Raw genomic sequence first — 15,025 nt, forward strand, 5'->3', positions numbered from 1 at the left:
TGCCTGTTTCTAATCACTGTCCCTATATATGCACGCCAAACACGCCAGCCCGTTGCAAAGTATCGTTTTGTGTTCTCATACCTGATCATACCGAGCTGTTCAGTTTCTTTGACCTGACTCTAGTGTATTCTGACTCCCGCTACATATTTACCAACTTTGAGACACTCTGGTTTTCCTCCGACACTGATTGCATATTGACCAACCTTTTTTGCACGAACCTGACCTCAATTCTCGTCTCACTACTTGGCTTTATTCACCAGTTTGCGACGCACCCGCTCTCTCCTGCAATTGCGTCCGTAAATGCCTGCAATCTGACATTATCAAGCTGGATACAAATGGATTTATTTGTAAATCATTCATATGAACATTTACACAAGATATTTTGGTGTTTATGAAAATCTTGTAATTTCAGAAAAACTTTTGTATCCTATTTGTGCATACAAAGACTAACTTCAGTAAACTTCAGCTGATCTGCTTCAAATCAAATAATTTGCATGGATTATTGCATGTTTATACGGAGTTTATATACAGCTTAAACTGCCATTTGTTTACATTTACAGCATTTAGCAGACACCCTTATCCAGAGTGATTTACAAAACTCCTGTGTAGCCTTTTTCAAAAATATATCATGTTTGTTCACTAGGTCAGGGACTAAGAATATCATCATGCTAAATCCTTGTATTACAATTACATGCACAAATTTAATGAAAATTTTTTGAAACCCAGTCATTTCATCATATTAATGGCATTAATTTAAAAATCAGCAAATATGAAGAAAAGAAAGCAAGTCAAAACAAATCCATAAATTAGGACAAATAAGAACAGTCTTTCAATTAAGACAAATGAAATGCTGCTGAATAAAAGGAAGACCGCTGCTCTGTGCATAGCCATAAGCCAGTGCAAACAGTTTGGCTGATGGGGCAGCCTCCAAACATGGCCTCTCCGGACTATGCTTCCCAAGTGACACAGCCCCCCTCATCTCCCGAATACTAAGAAGTGCACCTGTTTCCCATTACCCCAGTAATCACCTCCCAATATAAGCTCAGTAAACACTGACACTAGTTGCAAAGTATTGTTTTGTGTCTGCATACCTGATCACACCAAGCCTTCTCTTCCAGTTTTGACCTCCTGTGACTTTGACCACTTTTCCTGTGTTTACGTTGACTCTTTTCTCATCTAATCTTTGACACGCCGTTTGTACAGCGACTGACCCTAGCCCGTTTCCGACTACGCCTTCTGATTGCTGTTTTGGAGTTGGTTAACAGTTAGTGACGCACCTGCTCTCCCCTGCGTTTGCATCTGTAAGTGCTTGCACCCTGACAGGATACCTCACCTGCAATGGATGCAGCAAAGGAAGCCAAGCAAACTGCTCTCAATGCTCAGGGGCAATTGTTAGGAGAGCACCAGCAAATGTTAAGCAAACTTAACACCAGAATGTCATAGTTAACAGCTGTTGTCTCGCAGGCCATCCTGACACCCCCCCTCATCCTCCACTAGTGCTGCCATGATGGTTTCTCGACCAGAAAGGTACCCCGGAGAAGTTTCTGACTGTAAAGGGTTTTGTCTTCAGTTTTTGTTATACTTCACAACCAAATTACTTCACGGTACTTTGCGACAGAGGAGCAAAAAATTGCCCAATTCCTCAATCTCCTCACAGAAAAGGCAATGAAGTGGGCTAGTGCTGTTTGGGCATGTGGGGGTGAACACACCTCTTACGACCATTTTATCGAACTGTTAAAATGAGTTTTTGATTATCAGCCTGAGGGTGTCGAAGTAGGAGAAAAACTACTCACAATCTGGCAGGGGGAGAGGAGAGTGGCCGAATATGCCCTGGAGTTCTGCATGCTGGCGGTAGGAAGTGGGTGGAACAAGCCAGCCTTAAAGGCCACTTTTCAACAGGGACTACGCCCCGAGGTTCTCACCAAACTGGCATGCTGTGATGAGCAACTCACTCTCTACTCCCTCATCGACTTGGCTATCCATCTAGACAATCTGCTTTGCAACAGACCCTTGTTGCAACCCTTGCCAGCTCTTCCACCTATTCCACAATCCCCGACTTCAATGGAGGTCTCCCATGCTCGCCTGCAATGCTCAGAGAAGGACAGGAGACGTCATGAGGGGTTGTGTTTTTATTGCAGTGAACCAGGCTAAGTGCCCAGTTCGCCCACCTAACCCTAGAAGGGAGGCTCCCCCCAGCAAAGAGACCCGTATCTCCAGCCCGGTGAGTCACAAACCAATTCACACACCACATTCTCTCAAGATTTGTTGTACTATTAAAGCTCCCAGACTCAACCCATGTTCTCTCTGACTTCATAGAATCTGGGGCAGAAGGTAACCTCATCAGTCTATAGGTTGACCAGAGGTACAACCTGCCCATGGAGGAACTCCAGTGAACAGTGAATCTCAAGGCCATTGATGGGGGTCCCATCGGTGAAGGGCTCATTGCAACATGCACTTCACCTCTCGAAATCCAGATTGGGGCCCTTCATGTTGAACATATCCCCTTGCTAGTCACTCACACAGCGCAACATGCCATAGTTCTGGGTTTCCCTTGGCTCCAGCTTCACAATCTCCTAGCAACACAGAGAAATTCTGCGATGGTCTCCATATCCTGCTTTTAGAACCATTTACAACTTCTGCAAGTCACCCTTTCGTCCACATCTGTAGAGAGCCTGTTGTCAAGAGGCATCAACACTGTTCCCTCCTGTTATCATGAACTTGGAGGAGTTTTCAGTAAGGGTAAGACAAGTGGCCTACGCCTTCATCAAGCCTATGACTGTGCCATAGACCTTCTCCCAGGCATGACACCACCTTGTAATCGCATATATCCTCTGTCCATCACTGAGCAAGCTGCCATGGAGGAGTATGTACAAGAAGCATTACAACAGAGGTACATTAGACCATCTGCATCCCTAGCCTCAGTGAGTTTCTTTTTTTGGAGAAGGGGGGGGCTTCACCCATGCATCAATTACTGAGGTCTTAAACCAGATCACGGTAAAATACCTTTATCCACTTCCTTTAGTACCATCAACCTTAGAACAGTTAAGGTCACCTCGAATCTTCACCAAGCTGAACCTTCGAAGCGCATATAACTTGGTAAGGATTTGTGAGGGTGACGAGTGGAAGACCACCTTTAGTATGACATCTGGGCACTTCGAATATTGTGTAATGCCTTATGGACTTTCTTGCGCTCCCAGCATCTTCCAATGTCTGATCAACAACGTCCTCGGAGACATACTGGGATGCTATGTGATTTGCGTATTTACAGGATATCCTGAGCTACTCCCCCGATGAAAGTTCTCACCATGAACATGTTAGGTCAGTGCTCGCTCGATTATTAGAAAACCACCTCTCTGTTTAAAGCAGAAAAATGTAAATTTCATGTCCACCAGATCTCCCTCTGCACTGATGTAACAAGGAATGAGTAAGCATGAACAACAGCAAAGTCTCTACGGTCACCTCCTGGCTCGCACCAACCATCGTAAAGGAACTGCAACACTTCCTGGGGTCTGCTAATTTCTATCACCGCTTCATCCTTGGTTTCAGTATGATCACAACAGCCCTGCTGAAAAAAGGTCCGCGATATCTCGAATGGAACCCAGCCACCAAAGAAGCCTTCAAACAGCTTAAGGCAACTTTCACATCAGCCCCCATTCTCAGGCACCCAGACCCGACTCAGCTGTTCACCGTGGATGTAGATGCCTCTGAGACAGGAGTAGGAGGGGTGCTATTTCAACACTTTGGGGAGAAGACCAAGCTACAGCCCGTAGCCTTTTTCTTGAAGAAACTCACCCCAGCCGAGCAGAACTACGACATTGGAAATTGGGAACCTCTAGCTATCAGACTAGCCCTTGAAGAGTGGAGACAGTGGCTGGAGGGTGCCACACATCCATTCACCATCCTCACAGACCATAAAAATCTCAAGTATCTCAAATCTTGTTGAAAACAGCTAAACGTCTAAATGCCCGCCAAGCCAGATGGGCACTCTTCACCCAATTCCAATTCACTATTTCATATCATCCAGGTCACAAAGCAGATGCCCTCTCCAGAATCCACACTGACTCTAACAACAGTCCAGAGCCCACGCCAATCCTGCCGTCTGAGTGCTTTGTGCATGCTATTACACGAGAGGTGGATAAAGAGAGAGCACAGGCCCAACCTCCAAATCCTCCTGAGAGCTGTCCTCCCGGGCTCATGTATGTGCCTCCCCAATTTTGAGGTCAACTCATCACCTGGGTCCACAGATCCTTTGCCATGGGGCACCCTAGCAGTCAATGTGCTTATCAGTTCTTCTGGAATAAGTATTGGTGGGAGAACATGGTCTCAGAAATAAATCACTTTGTTTCATCCTGTTCCACCTGTGCCCAAGCCAAGGTACCCTGGGCTCTGCCTGCAGGAAAACTCTGTCTGCTCCCAGTACCTCAACGACCCTGGTCACATATCGCCATAGATTTCATCACTGACCTACCTCAATTCCAAGGTAATACAGTCATCCTGGTTGTCATCAATTGCTTCTCCAAAGCACTCAAGCTCATTCTTCTGTCCAGCTTACCCACTGCATTCGAAACCACAGAACTCCTATTCACACACGTCTTCAGATATTATGGTATCCCTGAAGACATCATTAGTGACCGGGGCTCCCAGGTCATCTCCAGGGTTTGGGCCAAGTTTATGGATAGATTGGGGGTTTCCGTAAGCTTAACTTCAGGGTATCACCCTTAGTCCAACGGCCAGGTGGAAGACGCAAACCAGGAGGTCAGGTGTTTTCTCAGAATCTTCTATATGAAGAACCAAAAAGATTTGGCACAATTCCTTCCTTGGGCAGAATACGCCCAGAACTCCCTTAAGCACTCAGCCACCCAACTAACATCTTTTCAGTGCGTCCTTGGTTATCAGCCACCTCTCTTCCCATGGGACAACTCCCCAATGCAGATCCTGGCTGTCGACTCCTGGTTCAAGAGGTGCGAACAGGTGTGGGAGGGAGTTCACCAGTGGCTGGAACTGGTAACCAGCAAGTACAAGCAGTACATAGATAAACACCAAAGGGAGACTTCTGAATATGCCCAAGGCAACCGAGTATGGATGTCTACAATGGACCTATGAGAACCCAACTCATGCTGGAAGCACCAAGCCCGATACAATGGTCCATTTAAAATTACCCGTAAGATCTACGCGGTCTTGTACAAAACTGGAACTCCCACCTCACTGCAGGATGGCACCCACGTTCCATGCGTCATGCCTGAAACCCGCCATCCAAGGTCTCCTAGCGACTAACAAGCCCATTAGAAAACCTCCCCTCTCCCTGGAAATGGAGGAAGACCCTATATACCAAGTGCATAAGATCCTCAAGTCCTGGCATAGACAAAGGACAATTAGAGTACCTAGTAGACTGGGAGGAATACGGCCTGGAGGAATGCAGCCGGGTGAATTCAAGGGACATTCTAGACCCACTCCTCACCCAGGAATTCCACCTAATCTCTGACATGCCATTTGTGCATCAACTGACCCTAGCCCGTCCCCGACTATACCTTCTGATTGCTGATTTGGTTACCAGTTTGCGACGCACCCGCTCTCCCCGTGTTTGCATCCGTAAGTGCCTGCACCCTGACAGATGGATGATTTAGAGCATGCTGTGCTTATGAGGGAATTGATATTTAGAGACCAATATTATTTCAGACGGTCACCGAATGACAGAAGACAATTTTAAAATAGCCCCGTTTCCCTGTGTGAGGTGCTTGGGTAGCTATGATCTCCTGGGTACAGTGTACATAGCTTTTATTTTATTTTTTAAACCCCCGTTTTCATGTCACCTCACACCTAATTCACATTTTCTTTAAATTGTCTCAAATGTTGGCCTTTTCATCTGCTGTTACACAGCTAAATAATATTTTTATTGGCGTAGATGTGGATCAAAGTAACTGCCACTTATTCCTCTGAGAAAATCTTTTTCTTTCACAGTTTATTAACCATTTTGTGTGTCAAGCCTTCTTTGCACTTTACCTTCATAGAGCTTTGTGGCTGTCACTCAGTGCTAATAGGTCGAGTCAGGAATATGGTTTGTACTTTACAGGTGATTGGCAGTCATCATGACAAATGAGTACAAAGAAAATAAGCATTACTGAAAGTTTTGCAAATCTGCTGCAACATTTTTAGTTCGTTTTGGCTTACCAAAACATTAAAACAAAATTCAATAAAGGACTAATAAATGAGACCCATTGTCAGATACATCTCGGTGCAGAAGTGTAGAAACATTACAATTATACTCACCTTTAATCTAACAAATGCTTTCAGTTACAGAGAAAATGAACAGAAAATGAAGATTAACCTTTGTAGGAATTAATTACTTACTTAAGTAAACGAGAACTCCATGCGGTTCACTCACGATGACTCATCTGCAAACAGGACACACCAGGACCTAAATGGATGGTCGGATGTTTGAGCTCACGATACAGCAATAATAAATAAACCAAATTTTGCATAAAACATCAGCCTTGCATCAATAGGCATGTTATATATGAAATTGTGTGTGTGCGTGTGTGTAAAATATACATACACACTTGTAGTTGCTACATATTGACACCCAGAATACGTTTTTTACCAACACACAGAACATTTTTGGGAAGTGAGGACATTTTAGCTGGTCCTCACTTTTTCAAAGGGCTGTTTGAGGGTTAAGACTTAGTTTTAGGGTTCAGGTTAGAATTACATTTAGGTTAGGGTAAGGGGCTGGGAAATGCATTACATCAATGAGTCCCCACAGAGATAGAAGTACAAGTGTGGACTTCCGGCTTAGCAAAATATGGTGCAAGACGCGCGTGGAGGAGCTCCTGCAGACTTCATTTGTTTGTCATAAATTGGCACTATTTACACCACTTCTACCACCCAAGTTTGCACTAATCATCTTTTGACTTGGTTACCTTGCGTTTTTTTTTCTCATGAAAATGCCTCCAAAGCTTAGCAAAGCAGAAAATAACTCTCAATCTAACCAGTGTCCTGTTGCTAATGCTACCTCCCTGCTCCACATGGATTCTGCAGCCCCGGCAGGCACTAGCTGCATGCCGCCCCCTACTGCGGACATCACCACACTCAAAACGGAATTTCTTTCCGCTCTTCATGATGATGTTACAGCTATATTTAAGACAGAGCTTCAAGCAGCTTTGAGAGAGAACCTCATATCTATTAAATCTGAACTGCTTGCCCTAAAAACTGAACTGTCCAGCAATATTTCTGCCATGTAATCAGATGTCGCGGGACTGAAAGTCACAGTTACTTAGATGGAGCAGTCTCTCTCTACCTGTTCGGACGACATCGTTACTCTTCAGAGCAAAGTTGAGCATTTGTCCAAAGAATGGGTGAAGCTGGAAAACAAGTGTGAAGATCTGGAGTCCAGAGCTCGCCGTCAAAACCTACAGATTGTTGGCGTCCCGGAGGACGACCCCGACTTCATATCCGCGGCCGGTGTGTCTAGACTGCTGATGGAGGCTTTCAAACTTGACAAGGAGCCACTCGTGGATACAGTCCACTGGTCCCTTATGCCGAAACCCAAGCCTGGTGACCGTCCCCGCGCTATAGTGGCGAAGCTTCACTACTACACTGACTGCTCCGATATCCTCAGGAAAGCGAGAGAACTGCAGCGGATAAAAATCCGCAATATGACCATCTCCGTCTTCCCGGATCACACCGCCAAGATGGCACGGGCACGTGCCGCGTTCAACGATGTCTGTAGTCAGCTACGTGAAATAGAGGGAGTCAGATTTGGTCTGCTGCATCCTGCCTGGTTGCGTATAACCCACGGAGGCGTACAACGGGATTTCACGTTACCAGAAGAGGCCAAGTCATTCATCAAGACAATAACCAACTAAAGAGACTGCACCGTACTTTTCTATGGCGATAACTCCAGCCAGTCATTCAGGTTCGACCTAAATCCATTGGTGAGTGAGTAAATTCAGCACATATTACCTTATGTTGTAATCTCCTCTGGGACATTGACTGTCTATGAGAACAGAACTGATGATAACTGTAAACCTAACAACATTTCTCTTGAGTGCGTTGCTCTCGCTTAAACAAATGCCATGTAGCTTCTTGTCCCTGATTATCCGATTGTCAATGTCTTAAGGCCATATCGGTCATTTTTACCTATTTTATTTAACTATTATTATTTCCTCATGTTTTTTTTATTTTATCTTGGTTTTTTTTTCTGCTAATGACCTCACAAGCTCCTGATTTGATTTTTAATGAAACTGACTACCTTTAGTCTTGAATTTGATTTACTTATTTTCAATTTAACTTCTTTTATTATTGTTCCATAGGTCATGATATTCTTGATTTTATTTCATACTTTTTTCCTCCTTAACAGTTACTATAACAGTTCAGATTGTTGATTATATGTACCTTGCATTTTATATTTAAAGTTTATTTCTCTGCAGGCGCTTATCTGTTAAACTTAGGCCAAGTTTACATTAGACCGTATCTGTCTCGTTTTCTTCGCGGATGCACTGTCCGTTTACATTAAACCGCCTGGAAAAGCCGGGAAACGGGAATCCGCCAGGGTCCACGTATTCAATCTAGATCGTGTCAGCTCCGGTGCTGTGTAAACATTGAGATACGCGGATACGCTGTGCTGAGCTCTAGCTGGCGTCATCATTGGACAACGTCACTGTGACATCCACCTTCCTGATTCGCTGGCGTTGGTCATGTGACGCGACTGCTGAAAAACGGCGCAGACTTCCGCCTTGTATCACCTTTCATTAAAGAGTATAAAAGTATGAAAATACTGCAAATACTGCCCATTGTGTAGTTATGATGGTCTTTAGGCTTGCCATCCTTCCACTTGCAAGTGGTAAGTGATATGCGCTGGGATCACACACACAGCGGCTCAGTCCCGAATCACAGCTTGTGCACTTCACTCGCGTGCTCTGTGAGCTGCGCAAGGCCGGAGTGCGCACCCTCCAGAGGGCACTCGCTGTTCAGGGCGGAGTGATTTGGAGCGCAGGATGCCTGCGGAGCCGAGCGTATCCGTGTATTGGTGTTGCTGTGTGCACGCAAATCGTGTATTGGTGTTGCTGTGTGCACACTAATCGTTTTAAAAACGTTAATCTGATGATCCGCTGATACGGTCTAATGTAAACATGGGCTTAGCTACACAGTTGAAAGCACCTCTCTACGAGGATGGCTCCCTTTGGAGTCTGCACATTGTTCTTATCGTTTGGGGATGGGAACATTTGATGTGCGGGTGGGAGGGTGGATGGTTTTCAGGTTACGTCTCTATGTATATATGTCTTTTTGCTTTGTTTCTTTTTCTTTTCCGTTATCCCTGATGTTGTGGGTGAGACGCTACTTCCTTTTCTCAAGTGACAGTGTAGATGATCAATACTAAGTCACACAATTTTGATAACGGTTCAAGTAATAGATTATTGAGCTGGAATGTTAAAGGTATGAATAGTCCAATTAAGAGATCAAAGATATTTTCACATCTAAAATGGTTAAACACTGACATAGCTTTCCTTCAGGAAACTCATTTGCGCAATAGAGATCAAATCAGACTCAGGTGTCCATAGGTGGGTGATATTTTTCATTCAACTTTTGATTCCAAAGCTAGAGGGGTGGCAATTTTGGTCAATAAAAGAGTTCATTTCTCTGCTTTCAAGACCATAATTGACAAAAATGGAAGACACTTAATTATTGCAGGCACTCTATACCACAACCCTGTACTGTTGGTGAATATATATGCACCAAATTTTGATGACCCAAAATTTACAGATAGTCTATTCAGAAATCTTCCTTTCTTAAACACTCACCTTTTGATATTGGGTGGTGATTTGAATCGTGTTATTGACCCTTCATTAGACTGCTCAAACCCCCGTACTTTGTCACAATCCTCTATGTCCAAATCAGTTTCTGATTTTATGTCCAAGAGTGGGTTTGTCGACCCCTGGAGGTTCTATAACCCACAAGTTAAGGAATTTTCTTTTTTTTTTTTTCACACATACATCAATCTTATTCTCGCACTGATTATTTTTTTTGTTGACAGTTCTCTTGTCTCCAAAGTGACTTCCTCTGAGTATCACTCAATTGTTATTTCAGATCATGCCCCCCTAACTTTAAACATAAAATTTGTGGATCAACCCTGTTTTTCATCACCCTGGAGGTTTAACCCACTGCTGTTATCTGACGATGCATTTAATGTTTTTATATCTTCTACAATAGATGATTTCATTGCTTTAAATAAAAGCGACTCTACCAGTTTTTTGTTATTATGGGAATCACTCAAAGCATATTTACGTGGGCAAATTATGTCTTATTCGGCATATTCCAACAAAATCCGAAAGGCAAAATTACAAGACCTTACATCTAAAATTTTGGACACAGACCGACTAAATTCAGTTAACCCATCCCCAAGCCTGTTGAAGCGATGGCTCGACTTGCAGTCAGAACTGGACCTTCTAACAACAGCAGATGCAGAACGCCTTCTACTTCGTTCACGTAGTAACCATTATGAACATGGTGATAAATCGAGCAGATTATTGGCACATCAGCTGAAAAGATGGGCTGCATCTCGATTGATTCCCAGAATTAGAGATTCCACTGGCTCACTCACTTCTGACCAGGGCTGGGTTCAAAAGATCGATCCACGATCCGATATAGATTCATGTTCAAAAAATACGAGATCGATTCAAAAATGTGTGGATCCATCTCTTCCAGGTGGCTATAGGCACTATTTTCTCGACCATGCAAGGACCACTATAAAAAGCAGATGCCGGCAAAAGAAACCAAAACTTAAGAACGCGAGATGGCTGAAGCTGCACAGCTAAAATCACCGCCTGGCCTGAAAGCTGATGTATGACATTAGTTTGGATTCAAATGTTACGAGGACAGAGACGAAGTCAACAGAACAAAAGCAGTGTGCAAACCGTGCCACATAGAGGTAAAATATAGTGGCAATACAACCAATCTCCACAACCACTTATCCAGGCACCACGCCGACACAGTTTCAGCTAAACCTGCGGTGAATCAAACTGCACTGGAGAAGGCATTTGGTGTTAAATTACATGCACAAACACATATGGGGCTGTTCCTGTCAATAGGGACAATTTTTACTTTAAAGTGACAATCCAGAAATATCTAAGTAGAGCAATATCGGATCGAATTGCGGATCGAATCGGATCGTGACCTTATGAATCGAAATCGAATCGATCCAGGAAATCTGGATCGATTCCCAGCCCTACTTCTGACTCAACTACCATTAATACAATTTTTAAATCCTATTACTCTTCCCTTTATGAATCCGAATCTCCATTTGAAGTGACAGAAATGACCTCTTTTTTTTTGAAAATCTCAATGTCCCTACTGTTGGCCCAGACATTTCTAATGGGCTTGACGCTCTTCTTACTTTGCAAGAAATCGCTGCCACCATTAAAGCCATGCAAAGCTACAAAGCCCCTGGTCCCGATGGGTTCGGTGTTGAATTCTGTAAAAAATTTATGGATAAACTTGCCCCTCTTCTCATCTCGATGTTCAATGAGTCCCTTGGACATGGTTCACTGCCTCCGACCTTAACTCAGGCGTCCATAACTCTTCTTTTAAAGAAGGGCAAGGACCCTGAATCATGTACTTCTTACAGACCTTTGTCATTATTGAATGTTGATGTAAAAATATTGGCTAAAGCTTTAGCAACTCATCTTGAGAAGATTCTTCCTGCCATTATATCAGAACAACAAAATGGTTTTATTAAAGGACACCAGCTCTTTTATAATGTTCGCACACTTTTGAATGTGATTTTCTCCAAAACTACTTCTCCAGTCCCTGAAGTTGTTCTCAATCGATGCAGAGAAAGCATTCGATCATGTCGAGTGGAATTATCTTTTCGTTGCACTTCAAAAATTTGGATTTGGTAACAGATTTATATCATGGATTCGACTTCTCTACACCTCCCCCCCAGGCTAGCATTCACACTAATGACACCCGTTCTAGCTATTTTATGCTATCGCGTGGCACTCGACAGGGATGTCCCCTATCCCCTTTACTTTTTGCAATAGCCATTGAACCACTGTCTATTGCTTTAAAATCTCTTTCTCTTTTTCACAGAGTCTCTCGGGCCGGTGTTGAACTCAAATTGTCACTTTATGTACACTACCGTTCAAAAGTTTGGGGTCACTTTGAAATGTCCTTATTTTTGAAAGAAAAGCACTGTTCTTTTCAATGAAGATCACTTTAAACTAATCAGAAATCCACTCTATACATTGCTAATGTGGTAAATGACTATTCTAGCTGCAAATGTCTGGTTTTTGGTGCAATATCTCCATAGGTGTATAGAGGCCCATTTCCAGCAACTCTCACTCCAGTGTTCTAATGGTACAATGTGTTTGCTCATTGCCTCAGAAGGCTAATGGATGATTAGAAAACCCTTGTACAATCATGTTAGCACAGCTGAAAACAGTTGAGCTCTTTAGAGAAGCTATAAAACTGACCTTCCTTTGAGCAGATTGAGTTTCTGGAGCATCACATTTGTGGGGTCGATTAAATGCTCAAAATGGCCAGAAAAATGTCTTGACTATATTTTCTATTCATTTTACAACTTATGGTGGTAAATAAAAGTGTGACTTTTCATGGAAAACACAAAATTGTCTGGGTGACCCCAAACTTTTGAATGGTAGTATAGATGACCTGCTTCTATATGTTTCAGACCCAGTGACCAGTATTGCTCCAATCTGATCTCTGCTTAAGAGTTTTGGCTCCTTCTCTGGCTATAAATTCAATCTTCTCAAGAGTGAATGTTTTTCCATAAATTCTTCCACTTCATTACTTAAACAATCTGACATTTCTTTTAAACTTAGCTTGTCGGGGTTTAAGTATCTAAGGATCAATGTGACCCGTACTATATCATCTCTTTATATGGTTAATTTCTCCCCACTGGTGAATCAGGTTAAGGCAGATTTAGAGAGGTGGAACTCTTTACCATTGTCGTTAATAGGTCAAATTAATGCAGTGAAAATGACCGTGTTGCCTAAATTTCTCATCTCATCTCATTATCTCTAGCCGCTTTATCCTTCTACAGGGTCGCAGGCAAGCTGGAGCCTATCCCAGCTGACTACGGGCGAAAGGCGGGGTACACCCTGGACAAGTCGCCAGGTCATCACAGGGCTGACACATAGACACAGACAACCATTCACACTCACATTCACACCTACAGTCAATTTAGAGTCACCAGTTAACCTAACCTGCATGTCTTTGGACTGTGGGGGAAACCGGAGCACCCGGAGGAAACCCACGCGGACACGGGGAGAACATGCAAACTCCGCACAGAAAGGCCCTCGCCGACCCCGGGGCTCGAACCCAGGACCTTCTTGCTGTGAGGCGACAGCGCTAACCACTACACCACCGTGCCGCCTTGCCTAAATTTCTTTTTTTTTATTTCAATGTATTCCTTTGTTTTTGCCTAAATTTTTTTTAAATCACGAGACCAGGGCGGCACGGTGGTGTAGTGGTTAGTGCTGTCGCCTCACAGCAAGAAGGTCCGGGTTCGAGCCCCGTGGCCGGCAAGGGCCTTTCTGTGCGGAGTTTGCATGTTCTCCCCGTGTCCGCGTGGGTTTCCTCCGGGTGCTCCGGTTTCCCCCACAGTCCAAAGACATGCAGGTTAGGTTAACTGGTGACTCTAAATTGGCCGTAGGTGTGAATGGTTGTCTGTGTCTATGTGTCGGCCCTGTGATGACCTGGCGACTTGTCCAGGGTGTACCCCGCCTTTCGCCCGTAGTCAGCTGGGATAGGCTCCGGCTTGCCTGCGACCCTGTAGAACAGGATAAAGCGGCTAGAGATGATGAGATGAGATCACGAGACCAAGTTGTTACCACATCTTTGTGGCGTGGGAAATCACCCAGGGTGAGGTATTCACTATTGCAAAAGTTTAAATTCAGTGGTGGTCTTGCAGTACCCAATTTTCTGCTGTACTATTGGTCAGCACATATTCACAAACTGACCTATTGGCTACGATCCCCGGGATTATGGTGTAGGTTGGAGGCTCAGTCATTCTCCTCATCTTCTCCAATGGCTCTACTCTCCTCCTCATTACCAGTGAATCCTTCCAATTTTACTAGTAACCCTGTGATGCTTTCCACCCTTAAGGTTTGGTTTCAATTTAGGCGCCATTTTAAATTGGTGTCCCCATCCACCCTCACACCCATAACCGAAAATCATCTGTTTCCCCCTTCACTTTTTGATACCACTTTCAAGATTTAGCAGAGTCGTGGCATTAAGCGCTTCAGGGATCTCTCTATAAAGATGGTGTTTTTTCCACTTTTTCAGATCTGTCCTCTGATTTTAATTTGCCTGCTTCCCACTTGTTCTGCTATTTCCAAGTCAGACATTGCGCCTCTGCTCTGTTTCCATGCTACCCTTCCCTTCCTGCTAACCAACCATGGGATGACCATCTAACTTTGAAACCTCGTCAGAAATCTATCATATCTAAGACAACTAATGGCATTCAATGACTATTCAGTTGTTAAGGCTCGAATTTCTTGGGAACAGGAGCTTGGTCTGAATTTCACAGATCAGTTATGGGACCAAGCCGTCCATACCACACGTTCAAGCACACCTAGTGCTAGGCTCGAACTTATACAAGTCAAAGTGCTGCACAGAGCCCACTTATCAAAATCTCGATTATCTGAAATCTATCCAAACATTACAGATCAATGTGACAAATGCCATGCCTCTGCCTGTAATTTAAGTGATATGTTTATTACATGCCCCAGGTTACAGAAATTTTGGAGTGACTATTCCACGATCATGTCAAAGGTCTTGGGGGGGAAAAAATTACTGTGGGCCCCTTTGTTGCAATATTTGGGCTATCTGTTGATTCTCCTCATATCGACCCTTCACAGTCAGATGTGTTAGCCTTTACATCTCTTTTAGCAAGACGTCGCATTTTACTTTCTTGGAAATCTCCTAAACCCCCATCCATCTCCCTCTGGCTTAGAGATACTATGTCCTTTCTTAATCTGGAAAAGATAAGACTCTCAGTATCAGCCTGAGT

General features: G+C 43.8%; 1 long non-coding RNA gene across 2 annotated transcripts in view; it reads right to left on the reverse strand.

Moving 5' to 3' along the window:
• The window catches only part of LOC132868460 (uncharacterized), a 39,516-nt gene that overhangs the window by 10,718 nt on the left and 13,773 nt on the right, over positions 1 to 15,025 (reverse strand). For both annotated transcript variants that reach the window (XR_009650838.1, XR_009650837.1), the window contains exon 2: positions 6,349 to 6,415. This is a non-coding gene — a long non-coding RNA (uncharacterized LOC132868460). The remainder of the gene's footprint in view (positions 1 to 6,348; positions 6,416 to 15,025) is intronic.

This window comes from Neoarius graeffei, chromosome 20 (assembly GCF_027579695.1).
Source record: "Neoarius graeffei isolate fNeoGra1 chromosome 20, fNeoGra1.pri, whole genome shotgun sequence".
Lineage (NCBI taxonomy): Eukaryota > Metazoa > Chordata > Actinopteri > Siluriformes > Ariidae > Neoarius > Neoarius graeffei.